A 19,606-nucleotide genomic window follows, 5' to 3' on the forward strand; every position below is an offset into this window, starting at 1 on the left:
TTACGATCTAGCGAATAAGCGAAATTATAAAGCAATTGATAATTTGAATTAGTATACGTCATCATGTAGCTAATGCCTGAAATAAATGAATATACGAAATTGATTTATGTTTTATGGTTAGCGAGTTAGTAAACACATTTTCATTATCATAGGTTGTCCGGGTATGAGAGTGGTGGCAGCATATAGTGTTATCCTTGTTTTTCAGTCACACCATGGTTGGGATTTGTGTTCAGGTACGTTTTAAGGTAATGCGCACGATATCTGCGTTCCATGAGCATTTTTCCATTTGTAACAATGACCGCATATATCTTAGTTGTAAATTAAAATATACGTAACAAGAAAAACAACAAAGATGGCAGACGAAAGGAGATAACATTTGATTTAAACATTAAATCACAAAAGTGTAGCCATCTGAGAGGATATAGTATCTACCAGAAGAATTCAAACGATTAAAGAAATACATGTTGTAGAACTAGAAGAATCTAAATGAACAATCAACTATCTATATGAGCAGAATCCAAATAATGTTCGATACATGTAATGCAAGCAGCATCCAAATGATTAATCCAATATATGTAATACAAGAAAAATTTAAATGAGCAGGACAGGTAATACAAGTAGAATCCAAATGAGTAGTATGATACACGTAATACAAGTAGAATCCAAATGAGTAGTATGATACACGTAAACAAGTAGAATCCAAATGAGTAGTATGATACACGTAAACAAGTAGAATCCAAATGAGTAGTATGATACACGTGATACACGTAGAATCCAAATGAGTAGTATGATACATGTAGAATCCAAATGAGTAGTATGATACAAGTAGAATCCAAATGAGTAGTATGATACACGTAATACACGTAGAATCCAAATGAGTAGTATGATACATGTAAACAAGTAGAATCCAAATGAGTAGTATGATACACGTAATACAAGTAGAATCCAAATGAGTAGTATGATACACGTGATACACGTAGAATCCAAATGAGTAGTCTGATACATGTAGAATCCAAATGAGTAGTATGATACACGTGATACACGTAGAATCCAAATGAGTAGTATGATACACGTAATACACGTAGAATCCAAATGAGTAGTATGATACATGTAGAATCCAAATGAGTAGTATGATACAAGTAGAATCCAAATGAGTAGTATGATACACGTAATACACGTAGAATCCAAATGAGTAGTATGATACATGTAGAATCCAAATGAGTAGTATGATACAAGTAGAATCCAAATGAGTAGTCCAATAAACGTAATACAGGTAGAATCCAAATGAGTAGTCTGATACAAGTAGAATCCAAATGAGTAGTATGATACACGTAATACACGTAGAATCCAAATGAGTAGTATGATACATGTAAACAAGTAGAATCCAAATGAGTAGTATGATACACGTAATACAAGTAGAATCCAAATGAGTAGTATGATACACGTGATACACGTAGAATCCAAATGAGTAGTATGATACACGTGATACACGTAGAATCCAAATGAGTAGTATGATACATGTAGAATCCAAATGAGTAGTATGATACAAGTAGAATCCAAATGAGTAGTATGATACACGTAATACACGTAGAATCCAAATGAGTAGTATGATACATGTAGAATCCAAATGAGTAGTATGATACAAGTAGAATCCAAATGAGTAGTCCAATAAACGTAATACAGGTAGAATCCAAATGAGTAGTCTGATACATTTAATACAAGTAGAATCCAAATGAGTAGTATGATACATTTAATACAAGTAGAATCCAAATAAATAGTCTGATACATTTAATACAAGTAGAATCCAAATGAGTAGTCTCATACATTTAATACAAGTAAAATGAAATGAATAGTCAGATACATGTAGAGTCCAAATTAGTAGTCTGATATACGTACTAAACCTAGAATCCAAATGAGTAGTCCAATACATTTAATACACGTAGAATCCAAATGTGTAGTCAGATACAAGATAAATCCAAATGAGTAGTCTCATACATTTAATACAAGTAGAAATGAAATGAGTAGTATGATACAAGTAGAATCAGACTGAGTATTCCAATACATGTAATACAAGTAGAATCCAAATCAGTAGTCTCATACATTTAATACAAGTTGAAATGAAATGAGTAGTCAGACACATGTATAATCCAAATGAGTAGTCTGATACACGTAATAAAGGTAGAATCCAAATGAGTAGTCCAATACATGTAATACAAGTAGAGTCCAAATGAGTAGTCTGATAAAAGTAGAATCCAAATGAGTAGTCAATACGTGTAATAAGTGTAGAATCCAAATGAGTAGTCTGATACACGTAATACAAGTAGAATCCAAATGAGTAGTCAGATACATATATAATCCAAATGAGTAGGCTGATACAGGTAATAAAAGTAGAATCCGAATGAGTAGTCCAATACATGTAATACAAGTAGAATCCAAATGAGTAGTCTGATACATATAGAATCCAAATGAGTAGTATGATACATGTAGAATCAAAATGAGTAGTCCAATACATGTAATACAAGTAGAATCCAAATGAGTAGTCTGATACATATAGAATCCAAATGAGTAGTATGATACATGTAGAATCAAAATGAGTAGTCCAATACATGCAATACATGTAGAATCCCAATGAGTAGTCTGATACATTTAATACAAGTAGAATCCAAATGTGTAGTATGATACAAGTAGAATCCAAATGAGTAGTATGATACATTTAATACAAGCAGAATCCAAATGAGTCGTCAGATGCAAGTAGAATCAGATTGACTAGTCCAATACATGTAATACAAGTAGAATCCAAATGAGTAGTCTGATACATTTAATACAAGTAGAATCCAAATGAGTAGTCCAATACATGTAATACAAGTAGAATCCAAATGAGTAGTCTGATACATTTAATACAAGTAGAATCCGAATGAGTAGTCCGATACATGCAATACAAGTATAATACATGAATAGTCGGGTACATATATTAAAAGTGGAACCAAATGAGTAATCCAATACATGTAATAAAACTAAACGAACAGTTCAATACATGTAATACAGGTATAATCCATAAGAGTTATTCAATATATGTAATAAAGTAGAATCCTAATGAGTAATCCAATACATATAATGTACGTAGAATCCAAAAATGAGTAATCCAATACATGAAATACAGGTAGAATCCAAACGAGTAATCAAATTCTTGCAATAAACGTTGAATCCAAATGAATAATCCAATACATGAAATATAAGCAGAATCCAAAGGAATACAGAAATACATATTGTTGTACAAGCGAAATCTAATGACTTGTCAAATATATAGAAGATTTTAAAGTAACTCGCCTGTATACGTAATAATTGTTACAATTTGAATAAAGCTGTGTGAAAATACTATACGTGAATTCAACATGAAAAAAGTCATGAAATATAAATTGGTGCATTAGGAAAAAAAAACATTTAAGTGCATGTAGATTTATGATACCCACGCAAGTACAGAGGTATATACAAATATACCGACTCAACTGATGGATTACATACATACATACGAACGTACGTACGTACGCACGCACGCATACATACGTACGTACGTACATACGTGCTTGCGTGCGTGCGTGCACACACACACACACGCACGCAAGCACGCATGCACACATACACACACACACATACATACATACATACATACATACATACATACATACATACATACATACATACATACATGCATACATACATACATATGAGCGCTCCGGTGACCTAGTGTTAGAGCGTCTGCCTCGGAAGCGGAAGGTCGTAGGTTCGATCCCAGACCGAGCCATACCAAAAACTTACAAAAATGGTACTAACAGCTGACACGCTTGACGCTCAGCATTAAGAGGTTAGTGTTAGGACTGGTCGGCCTGGTGTCAGAATTATGTGACTGGTTGGAACATCATGCTACATGTCTGCAGCATGATGCCCCAGTGTTAGACATCCTTATAAACTGCCACAAAAGCCAAATCACATCACATACATATATACATACGCACGCACGCACACACACACACGCATGCATGCATCGAAGTCGACATGAATGACCCGTCCTGTGTTCAGTAGAATATTTATTTTACAAGGACCAAAAGACACATGAAGCGTAGGTATTGATGCTCAGTCATCTTACCAGCATGGTTTGGAGGAACATGTCGTGTCACATCCAGCATTTACAGACAACATGTATACCACAATATACCTTTTATTCCATGGGCTAGGCTCTAACGTGTATTAAAATCTGTTCTAATCCAATTGATAGGTCAAAAGGAACTCCCTCACACACACAAATACAGACACTATTTATCGATCTATGTATGTATGTATGTATGTGTATATATATATATATATATATATATATATATATATATATATATATATATATATATATATATATATATATATATGTGTGTGTGTGTGTGTGTGTGTGTGTGTAAATTGATAGATAGACAGACAGGCAGACAGACAGACAAATAGATAGATGGATAGAGAGAGAGAGAAAGATATATATATATATATTGATAGATAGCTCTGGAATATAAAACAATTTTATCAGCACCTGAATGAATTATTTAAAATCCTCTTAATTGAGGGACTTATGTTAGGAGTGGCAACATATTATGGTCTCATTACTAGATACAGTAAGAAAAGTTTCATTTCTGTTTTATTTTTTTGTGATTTTTGCATGCAACGCATATCTAAAGTATTTATACTCAAAAATACTATATACCTTACCTGGTTCGACGAAAGATCAAATACATACCAAATTAAGACACTTCCGTTTGAATGTATCAAATGTAGGAAGGATACATGTATATAGAATGGAAATGTATATATCACACACTCGTTATAACCCTGAGAGACTTTTTGGAAGAAGGGAAACAATACCTATACCACCGTATGAAATATTCCTTGTGTTCCATATTTTCTTGAATAATTTACATGTAAAGAACAAAATATAAGCCACACATTTATATAACACAGTTGAAATCGCACATATTCCAAAACGATCTGAATTCTTCCATTAGAAAACTTGACATTCAGGTGAATAATTAGAAGCAAGTTTCACTGCACACACGATACACTGCATGAAATACTCCTTTGAACAACGTATACTCAAATAATTTTCATGAAAAGATTCAAACACAACGTCCACACTAACACAACATGAATTCATGATAAATAAATCCATCGAATCTGGAAATCATACAGTAAAAGTCTGGATATCTTCACTAATACACAAAAGAATGATACCCACATTAGATATATTTCACTATTTGGTATTGCGACCGAAATAGCATTGATGTAGCAAGAGACCAAAGCCAGGAATTCTTCGTCCACAGCCTCGTATTGAAAACGTGTTGAATTTCCAATTGAAATTAACTTGATATACTGTCATTATTCAGTCTTTTTTGCTTCAGAGTTTGCATAAAAAATATCTTTGTTGCCGCAAGAAACATCTTTCATTTAAGGAAGAATAAAGAGATTCATTTGTTCTATGGGTTGACAGATTATATAACTTTTTCTGGCAAAAAAAGACGGTATCGCTCGAGCATACTAGCTGTATAACATCATAAATATCTGCAAAATAAATTCCTATACTTTTCGGCATTATCTCAGGCTATTGCAATTGAATACTGTCACGATCTCTTAAAAATCTAAGAGACAACACGAAAATGGATGTGTAACTTATAAGACCATTGTTCTCGTATTGGAGTTTGCCCGTAATTTCGCATTTGCATTCGGTATTAAAACTGAAAAGCATTGGTAAATAAATGTTGTCCCCGACATGTCTCTACACAAACATCCACTGTTGAACCTGAGTTACACCATGTTTATTTCATATATAAAATTCAACTTCGTTAATATATTCATTCCTGATTAGGTATTACGTTTTGTGGGGTTTCTGATTTTTTAGGAATTATTTCATGGAACTTCCGTTAATAGATTCTGCGCTGAATTCAACTTCTCGTTTCAGTCAACAGGCGTGTTCAATATACATTATATTATCACTTATTCACCAGTTGTATCCTTTTACATTTCAGTGGTATAATGCTTGACGTCTGCAAAGATAATAAAAATAAAAACAACTTAATAATAATAATAATGCAAACATAATTTTAAATACTCATAGAAATTAACATTCTTTTAATTCCGTAATGAAATGGTTTCGCATCTTATACAATCATTAGAAAAGTGATAAACTGACGACTTATATTATGAAATCTGAATCATCAGAAATATAATCAAAGTCTGAATGGCGTAGTATCAGAACTACAACAGCACTACTTGAAAGTAGAGTCCTAACCAATAATGGTCAGTAATACCAAAGATACTCCAAATCACACTTTTAATGTCTCACTGCTCCTCTTTTTTCTTCACTTTCCATTATCATTCTAATTTTTTTGCTAAGATCAGGAATGTGACCAGCATAAATTCAGCATTGGAGCCTACTGTGTCCTTAAGTTTCTCGCGAACCGAAATGTTTAAGAGCCATCTCGTCTGAGTAACTTTTGTGACATATTCCAGAAAGATGTCTCTTGCAAGGGTAAAGGGAAACTTAAAATTTTGAATATTGTAGTAAAGACAGTTTTGTTCTTATATCAGCTAATCGTCGTCGTTAGAATATTCATCAAGTAACAATTTTTAAAAAAATGAATTTCCCGATTAAAGGGTTTATTCGCCAACATCATCAACCAAGAGAAGTAATATGCCGTCTGATTAGAGCACGTTTGCTTAATAATGGTTTTAATTTTGTTCGATTCAGTATTTGTAAAAATGTCTTTGTCACATATAGTTTTGATGTACCTGATGATCTGATTATATTAACAAGGGGATGACCTATATATGTCTCTCACACAAGCAAAGCATTGACTAAAACCTTTAACAAATACTAACAAACGTTTGACAACACCACCGACCCCGGACATATGACTGCTATGAATCGTGTCCTACAAAGATTAGATCGAGACGACCATATTCTGAAAAGAATATAGTATGGTAAATATTGAGATATTTTATTCGTCAATAGTAACAAGTGTGACTCAAATCGCTCACCTGGCATACATCGACTAAAATTAAATGCCTTGCCAGTTGGACTAGAAATCTGGGTTAATATGAGAGTTTCCGACAAATAAACGACTTGTTTTTTTCTTCTGGATTTCTGTTCTTTGTAATGACTGACATACTAGATGGGACATCATCATCATGTTATATAAACTATTTGGTGGCAAACATAAATTTGGCTGTACATATTTAGAAGCTGTGCTCGTTGAGGAACAAAAATTGCAAGTGGGTATGGGATCCCTGAACTGGCAGATACGGGACCTGCACTTCACACCAGAGCCATTTTTCTAAATATCTGTGTTAGTATGATGCTTTCCAACTTTGAAAGTTTATTGTTTTCGTTTCCTTGTAATGGCAGCGATACTGGATTGGATATCATTATCATTTGCGTATACATCAGAAATATATGCCAGGTTACCTTCTTTGAAATTTTAGTCTTTCTTTCATGGCTAGGTTTTGAAAAAACAGGCATTAAAAGGCCTTTATATTGTTACTTTGACTATATCATTCCGACTAAGTGATAAACGCAGTTTAATACCAAAATCTCGTCTGGTATTATTGTCATATACAGGCTACTAGAAAATTATAGCTATTGCCAGTCGCTTAAAACAATAATATGTGGGGTTGGGATTTTTTTTGGGGGGTGACAAGTATTACACTTTTGATGTCACACCGTGCATTTGGGAGGCCGTTAGTATATATATATATATATATATATATATATATATATATATATATATATATATATATATATATATATATATATAGAAAGACAGACAGATAAACAGACAGAGGAGGGGAAACATGGTCTACTATATTTAAGGTTTAAGAAAGGACGTTACTTTTGAAACTACAATTCCACTCTGTATGGTACTCCACGTGTAAGCACAGACCATCATTACTCATGATTTAGTTTAGTCTGGGAAGCCCATGTAAAGCATTTGGTAATCCGACAGACTCATCATATTGCCGAGGGTTCAGGCCAAACCGTTATTCATTTCTCATTTGAAACATAACTTAAGTATCTTTTCGTCAGCATCATATATCCACCAATGAGTCAGCGAAAGAAAGAAAAAAAAAATTAATGATTTTAGTGTGTTTATTTGCTTTGGTCACGTGAGAGTTGGCATATCATCGTTGCTAAACTACGTAACGTCTGATAAAACTCCATAAAATATCGAGACATTGGAAACCGTTGTTCTCGAAATAATTGAAGGAATCCAAATTGACTAATCACTAACAAGAGAATATGAAAGACACGAATACATAACAAGTTGTACAACCTCTACTGTTGCATATTACTGCCGATCCAAAACCAGTTTGCAGCATTATGGAACCATATGTAAGTTCCAGGTTCTAACTCCCATATACTTCTAACGAAACTGGTTTGAGGTTGGTGTTTTTGTTCCGTTTGAAATAAAATATGTAGAAATTATGTTAGATTCAAATAATCTCTCTAAGGAAACCTTTGATCAAGAAAACGAAATCACCAACCATTGATTGCATATGGTAAATATTATGCTTCACCAAATGGGGATATATTAGGTTTGTGCTATACACACATATATTGTGATAGTTAATAGCCTCATCGGTTTAGTCCATTCAATATCAACGAACTGAGACAAACTCTAATGAAACTAGATAAGGTAAGCATGGTCTCTAGATAATTCAATATCAGAAATAAAGGAAACTAACGAAGTACAAGTATAGTGCAAAAATATCGTGTTACTTACTTTATGAAAACATACCGCTGTAAGCCGGCATACCTGTAATATCTTGTCACCTCTAGTCCAGGTAATACATTCTGAAATTTTGACAAATTTCTCAGTATAGTGAGTATTTAAATCATTGAATCGGACGACCTTTCACATTTTTTTCAATGTGTATGGTAAAGCATCATCGAAACTTTATAATAATGATGGATTAAACCTTTTCGACCTAAATGTAACAAAATTCTTTTTTTAAATATGTGCATACATATTGAAGAGATATGAGCTATAAAGGAGAAATTTAAATAAGGCATGAATACGAATTATAGCTTAATTCGATATTTTCAGAAAGAATTAAAGTTACTTTTTGTACCAAATATTCTTTAACTCCGAAGTTCATTAACGAATAGCTTTATTAAATATACATATGGCCTCTGATGGAGTAACATTTTATCTGATATCGAAAGTTTTAAAACTAAAACGTCGTAGCCGACCTGAAATGTTAGACTTACTCCAAAAGGTTTACATAGATTGGCTCAAGAAATGAGAAGTAGAAAGAAATATGTTTCTTTCAATTATTTAATAATTATATATGGTCTTTAACTTGGCAAAAACAAAGCTGCCAAAGAGCAGCACGGTTATATGACACCGGGTATGAATTTAACCAAATAGACTGAAACCTTTGGCTATTATCCAGCCATCTCATTGGGTGAGATTTAGGTCTAACTTAAAATTGACCAATTAAATGTGACAAATTGAGACTTAACGTGAAGGCTGCTGTTGGTGAAAGTGTGGCCATATTGTAATAGTACTAAGACTAACACAAAACCGGTAATAGGAATATCAGAGACATATATGAAATGATTGATTACTTATCGACATGATGTAAAGCTCTGCGATTCTTAGTGTATTGGTATGTATATTTAATGTGTATTGTGTGATTGGATTCTTTCCATAATTGAATGCAGGAGTATGGGCCTCTCTGACTAATTTAAATTTATTAAACCTGTTTACTTAGATGTCAGTTCAGGACATTGGTATTCGCATGGAAAGTCCTGATCTGCCTAATATTTGTCATATTCTTTGCAACAATTTTAGTAACAGAAAGGACTTATTTACAACATAGAACGCTCATGAAATGAACTTTGGACCCTCATCCTGGTGATCTTATTTTGTATTATATTAAGGTTACTTAACTCAGAATTATTCCTTCCTATCTGAACACCTGTAGCGGAATCAGTCTTTTGTCTGCATTCAGTGATAATGTGGGAGGATTTATTGGTTTCATTATTTATTGGAATTACAAAGTGATCTTTGACTTTTGGACTAGATCATTATTTTCCAATTATTGTGACTTCATTCAATGAGATTCTAGTCTATATCAGTGATATACGTAAAAACTGTTGACACATTAGAACATTCCAGGCTACGGACACATCAGCAGACTCGATACTATAATTCATTCTGAACACTGTATACTTTTGGATTTCTGATATAACCATTAGGATCATAGCAGGTAAGTAGTAATAGGGGCCACTATAGCGACAATGGGAATTAGCATTACAGAACCCCCCTGGGCCACTATAGCGACAAGGGAAATTTAACATGGAGAAAAATCGTGGGCCACTATAGCGACAAGGGGAATTAACATGGGAAAAAAAGCATGGGCAACTCTAGCGACAAGGGGATTGAACATGGGGAAAAAGCATGGGCAACTCTAGCGACAAGGGAAATTGAACATGGGGAATTGTAATAGGGTCCAGACCTGATAGGTCTATGGAAAGGGAACAGTTTATCACACACACACACACACACACACACACACACACACACACACACACCCCCCAATAAAAAAGAGTCAGTGTTTATATTCACACTACTCTACCTACACACATTGGCAAATCGATGGTTATTTCTTTTCTAGAGTATTGGGTAGCCCTGAAAAGGGCTGGTTTTTTGGGAACTTCATGGACACCTGGTTAATGATGGCACCTTCCAGGCCTGGCGCCACATACACATCTTCTTCCCCAGTTTCTTTTACTTTTTTGGGGGAGAGAGCAGAGGCGGGATAAATAACTTCAGAATCCCAATTTTCTGTCTCTGGGATTCTGAAATTTTCTCTCTCTTTTTCTTCCTCTTCTTTGTTTCTTCTCTCCTCCTCTTCTTTGTATCTTCTCTCCGCCTCTTCTTTGTATCTTCTCTCCTCCTCTTCTTTGTATCTTCTCTCCTCCTCTTCTCTGTTTCTTCTCTCCTCTTTCATCCTTCCCTCTTCCACAATGGCTTCCGCGGCCAGTTCATTTAGTATGTGCCTGGCATATTCCAGATGCACATGAAGTTCCAACAGTTTCGCTAGCCTGGTGTTCATTCTGGTGTTGATCAATCAATAGGGGTAGCTAGACTGACTAGTGACATTTAATTTATACTAAAAGCGCGGACGTGAAGGAAAACATCCCCCTGAAACGAGATTGATCTTACCTAGATCATGACCCAACAACGCGCGGACCTAAAAGAAACACTCACTGACTTTTTTTATAATACCCACCACTATTCTAAAAATTTTCATTAATCACTTCAATATACATCCACATACTCAAATCAATCAAACCCCAAATCTACTCTCCCCACACGTCAAACAGCAAAAAAAAACATGATCTTAATCTACTATCCACAAAAACGTACGTGAGCACTTACAAACACACAATCATATACACAAACACAAACACTCACACTATATAAAAAGAGTCACTGTTTATATTCACACTACTCTACATACACACATTGGCAAATCGATGGTTATTTCTTTTCTAGAGATTGGGATAGCCCTGAAAAGGGCTGTTTTTTTTGTTGTTTTTTTTTGCTTGCGCCAAGTTGAAGCTAGGGCATCTTTTAGTTTCTAAGAATGCGACGTCCTCTGAGGATAGACTTTCTGACGATAGGTCTGCTTCTTCGGAAAGAGAAGAAGAACTCTTTGGTGTCGATACGACAATCGACAAAGCCTTTGTCAGGTTCAGGTTGCTGCTGCTGCTGCTGCGGCTGCTGCTGTTGTTGCTGTTGCTGCTGTCTCTGAAGTCTGTACTTCTCTGTCCATTCTTCTTTCTTCCTGTTCACTTCTTCTCTGAAGAGCTCTTCTATCAGGTCTTCAGTGACTTTTAACATTCTCACGTTCTCTATCTCTTCAGCTTTAGGTATCAGACTGTGTCTGACCCTATGCAAATTCACGTAGGCTTCGTTTAGCTTAGCTAGTTTGGAGCACATCTTCGTAGGAGGATGAGTCAACAATGGATGGTTAGACTATAGGCTAACCCCGGTTCTTAAAGTCAAAGCGCGGACGTGAAGGAAAACATCCCTACACGGTTTTCGATCCACAACGTTTTATGAGTGTCATGAGAGAGATAGAGAGAAGTCAAAGTGCATGAATCAACATTCTTATAGCCCAACAAAAGACAAAGGCATTTTTTTCAAAACACAACATTTTTTATTCAAAATCACCCAACACTAACCAACAACTCTAACATGTTTTAACAATAATTAAACAATATCACATCCAACATTTTTTTTCAAATACCAAACATGTTTTCAACTGACACATTATTTTGGACAGGGCTGACAACGTTGTGAATGATATTGTGATTTCCACTGATGGAAGTCATTAGGCCATTGATGGACACTACGTTTCCTAGCTTGAGACAAAAGATAAGCATACTGGTCAAAAAACCATCGATCTACTTTCACATCGTTTCTAGAAGAAGAACGAGGATCAAAATGAGTCACTAAATGTTCTAAGGAATAGCCCAGGCTGCGATGATGCAAAAAATACACGCAATATTGTCCACACACCAAGGAATCTGTGCCTTGAACAGTCTCCCATGGCTTCTAATAATCTAGAATGATTTCTCTCAAACTGTTGATGTCTAGGGTATTGTCAAATTCAGCATACAGGAGGACGTTCACTGTGTCAGGTAGAGTATTAGTAAACTGAAGTTCCACACGAATCTGGCCTGATTTTATAGGGTGGAAATGCCCCTCGTCCCTGCCATGGTCTGGAGTGAAATCAAACGCCCACAAGCCGTAGCCTCCTGTATAATCCTCGTACGATGTGCCGTGACTGGTGTTGATCCCTAACTGTCCGGTGGCTTCGTACAGGGACAAGTACGACCTCAAGTAATTCCTGTCACCGAACTTAGGCTCAAAAGGTCGGGTACACAGTGTCTTGCCATCGCGACTGACTTAGATCTTGGCTACGTTGTAATGATGAAACAGGAAAGGATTTTCGTTGTGGACTCCGTTGAAGGCTGAATTCTTGACGATACCAAGGATCAAACGCTTGGGTAACTGACCTTGGAACAGATGATCTTCGATCATGGATCGCTGTCCAGCAGGAATGGTGAAGGTTTTTACTTCCACGCGTCGTATGGGATACTTGGCAGTGGTTCTGCTCAACGTTTGACTGATATCGTTTCCCACTTTGGGTAACACTTCCACGCGTCGCACGTAGAGTCTGGCTTCTTGGATGAACGTTTTGTATTCGTTAGCATGAGCCAACAAATGGAAAGCGGCACTGCTACGATTCAGTCTCAGGCGGATATCCACTCCGTTCAGTAAATACTTTTCTTGTAACCACATGTCTAAATGCAAACGAGCCATCAGTTCTAAACTACGTCCTTGCAGAATTTTATTTCTACGTGTGTTAAACCCCACATTGTGTGGATCGTCATCTGCTGTGAGGGCTGTGTCGTTAAACGTGTTATCACCCGCGGTGTCAGGTTTCCATACCACGCAAGCATCCAGATGAGTATTCTTGGCTTCTTTTCCGTACGTCAAGAGATTTTCCAGGTAGGCACCATAACGGTAAATATCCATGCTGCTGCTGACCAGTTTGTTATTCAAGTACAGGTCCACTTCGCTGAACAAGGAATGCATGAAATTGTTGACAGGAGCTACTCTATCATTGGCTCCAGGATGGGTATTGTCCGTTTTCATTACTTTGACTTTCAATTACAAGTAACTGCTATTCAGATCGATGTAATCTTCGGGCTGCCCTTTGATTTCAAACTCGATGGGAGCGGAATCCGTCAAAGAGGAGACGGGGTGAAATTCCACCCATTGGGATTCTTGCATGGTCATCATGGTGGGCGGCATGGCAAACAGATCCAGTTCCGACTTGGAACAAGCGCAAGACTCTCGGTGCATCATTTTTTTTGTCTGTTTCTCAATAATCGAAAACGTCTAAGTCTCGAACGGTTCTTCTTTTCTTTGCCTTTCTAGCTTGAAATCTGGTGAAAGGGTGTTTTCTTCGTCGTCTCTTTCTGCCTTGTCCTTGCTGAATGCCTGACTCGGTAGTGTGCAGGGCATTTATAGGTGTGTCTCGTCGGCCCAAAAGGTCTTTACCCGTTAGCAGCAAGACATTTTTGCCTGCCCTCATGAAAGCTTCTTTGGGGTTTTGTTTGTCGATGATGACATTTTGGAGAAATACTTTACCGTGTGTCAGTGCCGCATCTTTCAAGGCGTGCAATCCGCGTGTCACCATCGGTTTCAACACCGGAGCCACCGAACGAAAAGCCGATTTTAACATATTTCCTAAACCGTGTCCTCGCTGTCGAGCAACCCCTCGGTACACTGGATACATGACTTACGAGTCGTGAGAGAACCGTTTTCGAAAATGGAGTTTCACCGTGACTTTCCCTTTGGTGAATGAAATATTTTGTCCCAGATCACCTTTCATAGCAATGTTGACCGTGTCCAAATAAGACTTGCTGACACGCAAATAGTGAGGATGTACAAATTCGCGGTGAACGTGGTAAGTGTTTCCACCTTCTTCGTCAGTGACCTTGGCAGAATCCATTTTGAAAGGAATGACACGTAGTAACGGTGCGGAGGTGTGTCCCACCACGTTGTACTCCACCACATCGGAGTACACAAACATCAAATTCAGTCCTTGGTTCAGTTCTACCGGGAAACGAAATAACTTGCTAAAAGAATCGTTGTCGGAAACGATTGGTAATTCGTTTTTCTTCATCATGACCCTTCTCATGTCCATGTCCCCGCCCAACATGTTAAACAATTCAGGACAAAATAAAATGGACACGATTTTACCCCTGTCAAATTTCATCAAGAAGCGACGAGCTGCTTTGTGGCACTCCAGGGTGACACTTTTTCTGACAGTTTCCAAAGCTTTCCCAGACACGACATTAAATCTGGAAGCTATGGTGCTGACCAAATGTTGACTACTAAAATAGTAGCCTGGGGGAATCAACAAGTGGTAGGACCGCTTTTGAGTTTTGTCATCAGAGGTTTTGTGATCATATTTGACATCGGTATTCAAGTACTTTTGCATTGGCTCGTCATGAACGTCCACCGTAAAAAAATTTTGATTGGGAAGGACATTGAGGACTTGGGTCGGGTGAATGATTTCTACTAAAGCCACTTCCCAATGGGCTTCGTGATCTAATGGGATGGATTGAGGTAATTTGGCCGTGTAACAGCACAACGTGTTGTTGGGAAACACCTCCATGGAACTGTCACTAGGTAAGGTTAAGTAAAATTGGTTTTGGTGACTCATAATTCCAGAGTTCTGTGGCTGTCCGAGGGGTTACTGGACGTCAGAGGCGTGTCTCCGCTCAAAATGGGGTTGTTGTTGGAATGGTGGCTGGCACTGGCACTGGACACAAGGTTCCCGTTGTTCCCGTTCGAGGTGAATTTCAGGGAGGGATTAGGAAGCAGGTAACCGATGCAACTGCTCAATAAAATGGTCCACAATTGTTTGTCTCCTTGTTGCAAACTCAGATTGGCAATGGCTGCCCCGATGACACAATACACCACGAAGATTTGACAGAAAAAGACGATTTGGGTTTTAGGCACACGTTCTCCACACTACACCCACAAGGGTTGTTTTTGTAAATCTTGCAGAGAAGAACTGGGTGAAGGAGTGGTCGACGTAGCTGCGTCTCTGTGAAAGGGCATGATGGTCACTTCTTTTTATAGTCGATGACTTGCGAAGCGTCGATCCAAGAATCGAAACTGGGTGGATATGCTTTCCAACGTACTTTGACTTCTTTGACACGTCGTTTGCCCACTTTACGGGTTCTGCGTTCGAGAATGCTTTCGATGTCGTACACGTCGTCTTCTTTTTTGGTGACACGTTGTAACTCGGGCAAATAAAACGTTCCTTTGAGCACTTCTCCGTTCATGTCTTCCAATTTATAGACGGCAGGATCACGACCATGCACTCGTCCAATGACATGAAACAATTCGGTGGTCCAGTTAGGTAAGTAACCTTTGTCAAAAGTGTGTTTGGTTTTGCCAATGCGTACCCAATCTTCTACGTCCAACACACCACTTTTCTTAGGGACAGCCCTCGTCGGGGACGTACCAAACAGACGCTCAAACACCAACACTTCGTTGTCGGGAGTCACGTCTTGCGGGGCACGTCCGATGCTTCGATGGTAAGATTGGTTGTACGCTTGTACCAGGTGCGGTAAGATGTCGATGTACTTCAGAGTGTGGTGATGCATAAAATATTTCCACATTCGTTCTTTCAAAGTGCGTTGAAAACGTTCCACGATGTTGGATTTGGTTTCGGGATTCTCGGTGGTAAAAGAATGAATGTCACGTTTCTTTAATTCTTTTTGGAAAGCTTGGTTCAGAAATTCGGTGCCTTTGTCCGTTTGCCATCGAAGAGGGTGACGACCGCTTTTTTTCAACACTCGTTGCAGGGCTCGCATTAACTCGCTGCTCGATTTGGAAGTCAAAGGCACGACCCAGGCAAATTTGGAAAAGACGTCGATGACACAAAACAAATATTTGTAGCCACGATTGTAGCTGGCCAAATGAGAGACATCGGTTAAATCGGCTTGCCATTGATGATCGATGCCTTCCACTCGGGTGCGACTTCTGGAAAACTTGCGTCGAATGGGTTTGTGTAAAGTGTAAGTAGCTTGTTCTTGTAACCATCGTTGCACTTGAGGTAAACGGAGACTTTTCAGTCGCGTTTTGGCAGCACGATACAATTTTTGAACTCCTGTGTAACCTGCAGGATGGGAGGGATCGTAGTAAATGCTGGCTAAGGCTTTTTCCATGGTTTTTTTTGGTTTGTTAATAAGTCACCCACTCTTCGGTGATGCTACTTTGGGTGGGACGAAAGGCTGGCTTGGAAACGGATTTACGTGTCCGATGGGCTACGGGAGTAGAAGTCGAAGGTAGTGGTGGTGGTGGTGGAGGTGACAATGGAATGGCTTTGGTCTTCTTTTCTTTTTTCACTTCTGGTTTCCCTTCTTTCTTTTTCACGTCTGTCGAAGGAAGAGTGGACATCATCTTTTTAACCCAGGCTTTCATTTCTTCTCGTTGGGGTGTGGGGGACGGGGTCAGCAAGGATGCTGCAATCTTACTAGACATGGGAGCTGCTGACGGTGTTTGAAACACTTCTCGTATCTCTTCTTCCTCAGACCTTCGTTGGGTAGCATTTATGGCGACCACTGGGGATGGTAGTGGTGGTGGTAGTAGTGATGATGGTCCTGGACTTTTCATCAAGGTCTTAAAATCTTTCAGAGTGGGTAGAGCTGTTTCGTCTAAAGCCTTTTGGTGAAAGAGTTGCAGTCGCTGCAAGAATTGGCCGTACTTTTGCGATTTTTCTGTTTCGGAGAAATCTTGGCGATCCATTAAGGACTGCAATTCGTGTTGTAACTGGGACATCTCGTTCAAATGGGGGTTGGGAGGTAAATGCGGGTGCGTTGTTCTTGCCAATGATGGTATTCCATCCATCGTTTGTAAGGCACTAAAGCTAGTTTTCGTCCTTCCATGGGATGTCAAAGGTCGATTCTGAGATCTTGGGACTCCAGAGGGCCTTTTTATCTTGCTCCCATCAGGCCTCCCAACATGGTTCCCAAGATTCCTTTCAGTAAGGGACCTAGCAAAAGGGGTAAAATTCCTTCACGTTGAACCAACATCTTCTTCTTTTGTCCCAGAGGGATTTTCTTTTGAACCATTTGACGCAGAACGTGACGATGTTTGCCTAAGCATTGTTTCTGGTGTTTGGACAAAGGGATCGTGCCTTTCAAGACGTTCAAACAACATTCGCACACGGTATCGATGACCTCTTTGGAGGCCGATTGAATGAGTTTTTTTCGCAGGGGTGGAGAAGCTTTGGACAGGACAGATAACATGTCCCCATGTTTGACTAAACGTGGAGGCAGTCCTTTCCTTTTCTTTCCTTAGGGTTGTTTAGATGAGGGATGTTTTCTGGAGGGTGACATCTTTGAGTCTTCAGCACCAAAAACACTGATACCCCAACTTGGTCACAGGTCTTTTTTATACTGGAACGCGTCGCCACTAATTGTCTTGACGGCGTATCAACTTGAAGATAGGCATGACACGTCGTGGAGGGGTACGCAACGGACTAAATCGAGCCAGTTCTTGCTTGGACAAATCCAGTAAACTTTGTAACATGCCCGATCTCTCTTGGACTTTGATTTTGGGAGCAGGTACTTTGTGAGTCGCAGCCACTGCCGTTAAATGGGAGGGCCTTGCCACTGGGGAAGTTCTTGGGGTCATCAACGGAGAAGTTCTTGGTGTGATCAACGTCTCCAAGTACTGTTCTGTTCTTGGTGACATCAACGGAGAAGTGATTGAACCTGAGGCTACCGGAGATGCAGTCACCGCCGTGGCTGGCCGTGGTTTGCGAGTGTAAGGTTGCGTCCTGGCCGAAGTGCCTCTCTTGCGACTAGTTTTCTTCTGGGAACTTTTCTTTTTCCGGGGTGGTGTCTGGTAAGAGGAGGGTCCCGCCACTGGAGAAGTTCTTGCAGACAAGGCTCTCTTTGGGGACCTGGTCTTTTTCTTTTTCTTCTTGGAGCTTCGTTTGACTTCTTTTTTTGTCTTGGGGAGAACTTTGGGCGCATTAGGGCTTCGTTGGACTTTTGTCTTGGGTATAACTTTGGGGGCATTAGGATCCCATCTTAAGAGTGAGCGAATCATGACTCCTCCTAGAGTACCGCTCCCTCCAGGTTTCAAAATGATTTGTTTTTTGGTCTGAGTGTCGATGCGGGGATCGGCCAGTTGGGTCAAAGCGACTTTGTTTCGATCGAAAAAGCGTTTGGTTTGATGAGGAATCTGAATGATCCCTTGGAGTAACTGACGTGCCGTCACCGTGAACCATCGTAAGACTTCTTTGAGACTAGCTTCTAAGACACGAGCTCGTATTTGTGGATTTTTTTCTCGACTGATGCCGTACAAGGCACGAATCAATTTGACGGGAAGATGCGACTGAAGGGACGTCATGTTCACACTGTGTGTGAGACAGACGAAAAGGGTCTGAGGTTTTTATAGATTTTTTGTGGAATGAAGTTAAGTCGAGGACGGAGACGTGTACAGAACAGGCCCTCCGACTTGGCACCAGTGGTGAATCAAGTGGGTACGAAATCGCAAATCATCGGGGGTCGTAGGTTTCAAATCGACGAGTGAATAGGCGTATGGAGTGTGAGTGGCATCGTCGTACGCCTGAGTCAGCCAAGGCGTTCCTAACTGTTTGGCTAAGACTTGCACTTGCGATTTATCTCGAGGGCTTTTAAACAAGACCACGTAATGTGCATTGAGACTGATGGTGCGATGGGCTTTACTTTGTTGAAACAAATTTTGAGTGATGTAAACGACACTGGCATTACGGTGATGCCCTTTGCGCGTGAACCACAGTTTAATTTCTTCTTCGTCTTCTCCCAACATGTCGTCAAAAATGACCAAATGGGTTTGACGGGAGTCAGAGACGATGCCATCGTCTTCTTTAGGAATGCCTTCCACAAACACGATGGAATCGCCTTGACTTTCTCGCAAGA

At 38.8% G+C, this 19,606-nt stretch overlaps 1 long non-coding RNA gene across 2 annotated transcripts in view; it reads right to left on the reverse strand.

Annotated features, from left to right (window-relative positions):
- Positions 1-1,773: 1,773 nt before the first annotated feature.
- The window catches only part of LOC149786507 (uncharacterized), a 30,352-nt gene continuing 12,519 nt past the window's right edge, over positions 1,774-19,606 (reverse strand). For both annotated transcript variants that reach the window (XR_016424936.1, XR_016424937.1), the window contains 2 exons: positions 8,811-8,881; positions 1,774-6,074 (listed from right to left, as the gene is read on the reverse strand). This is a non-coding gene — a long non-coding RNA (uncharacterized LOC149786507). The remainder of the gene's footprint in view (positions 6,075-8,810; positions 8,882-19,606) is intronic.

The sequence above is a fragment of the Sinohyriopsis cumingii genome, chromosome 12 (assembly GCF_028554795.1).
Source record: "Sinohyriopsis cumingii isolate HCF-2022 chromosome 12, ASM2855479v2, whole genome shotgun sequence".
Taxonomy (NCBI): Eukaryota; Metazoa; Mollusca; class Bivalvia; order Unionida; family Unionidae; genus Sinohyriopsis; species Sinohyriopsis cumingii.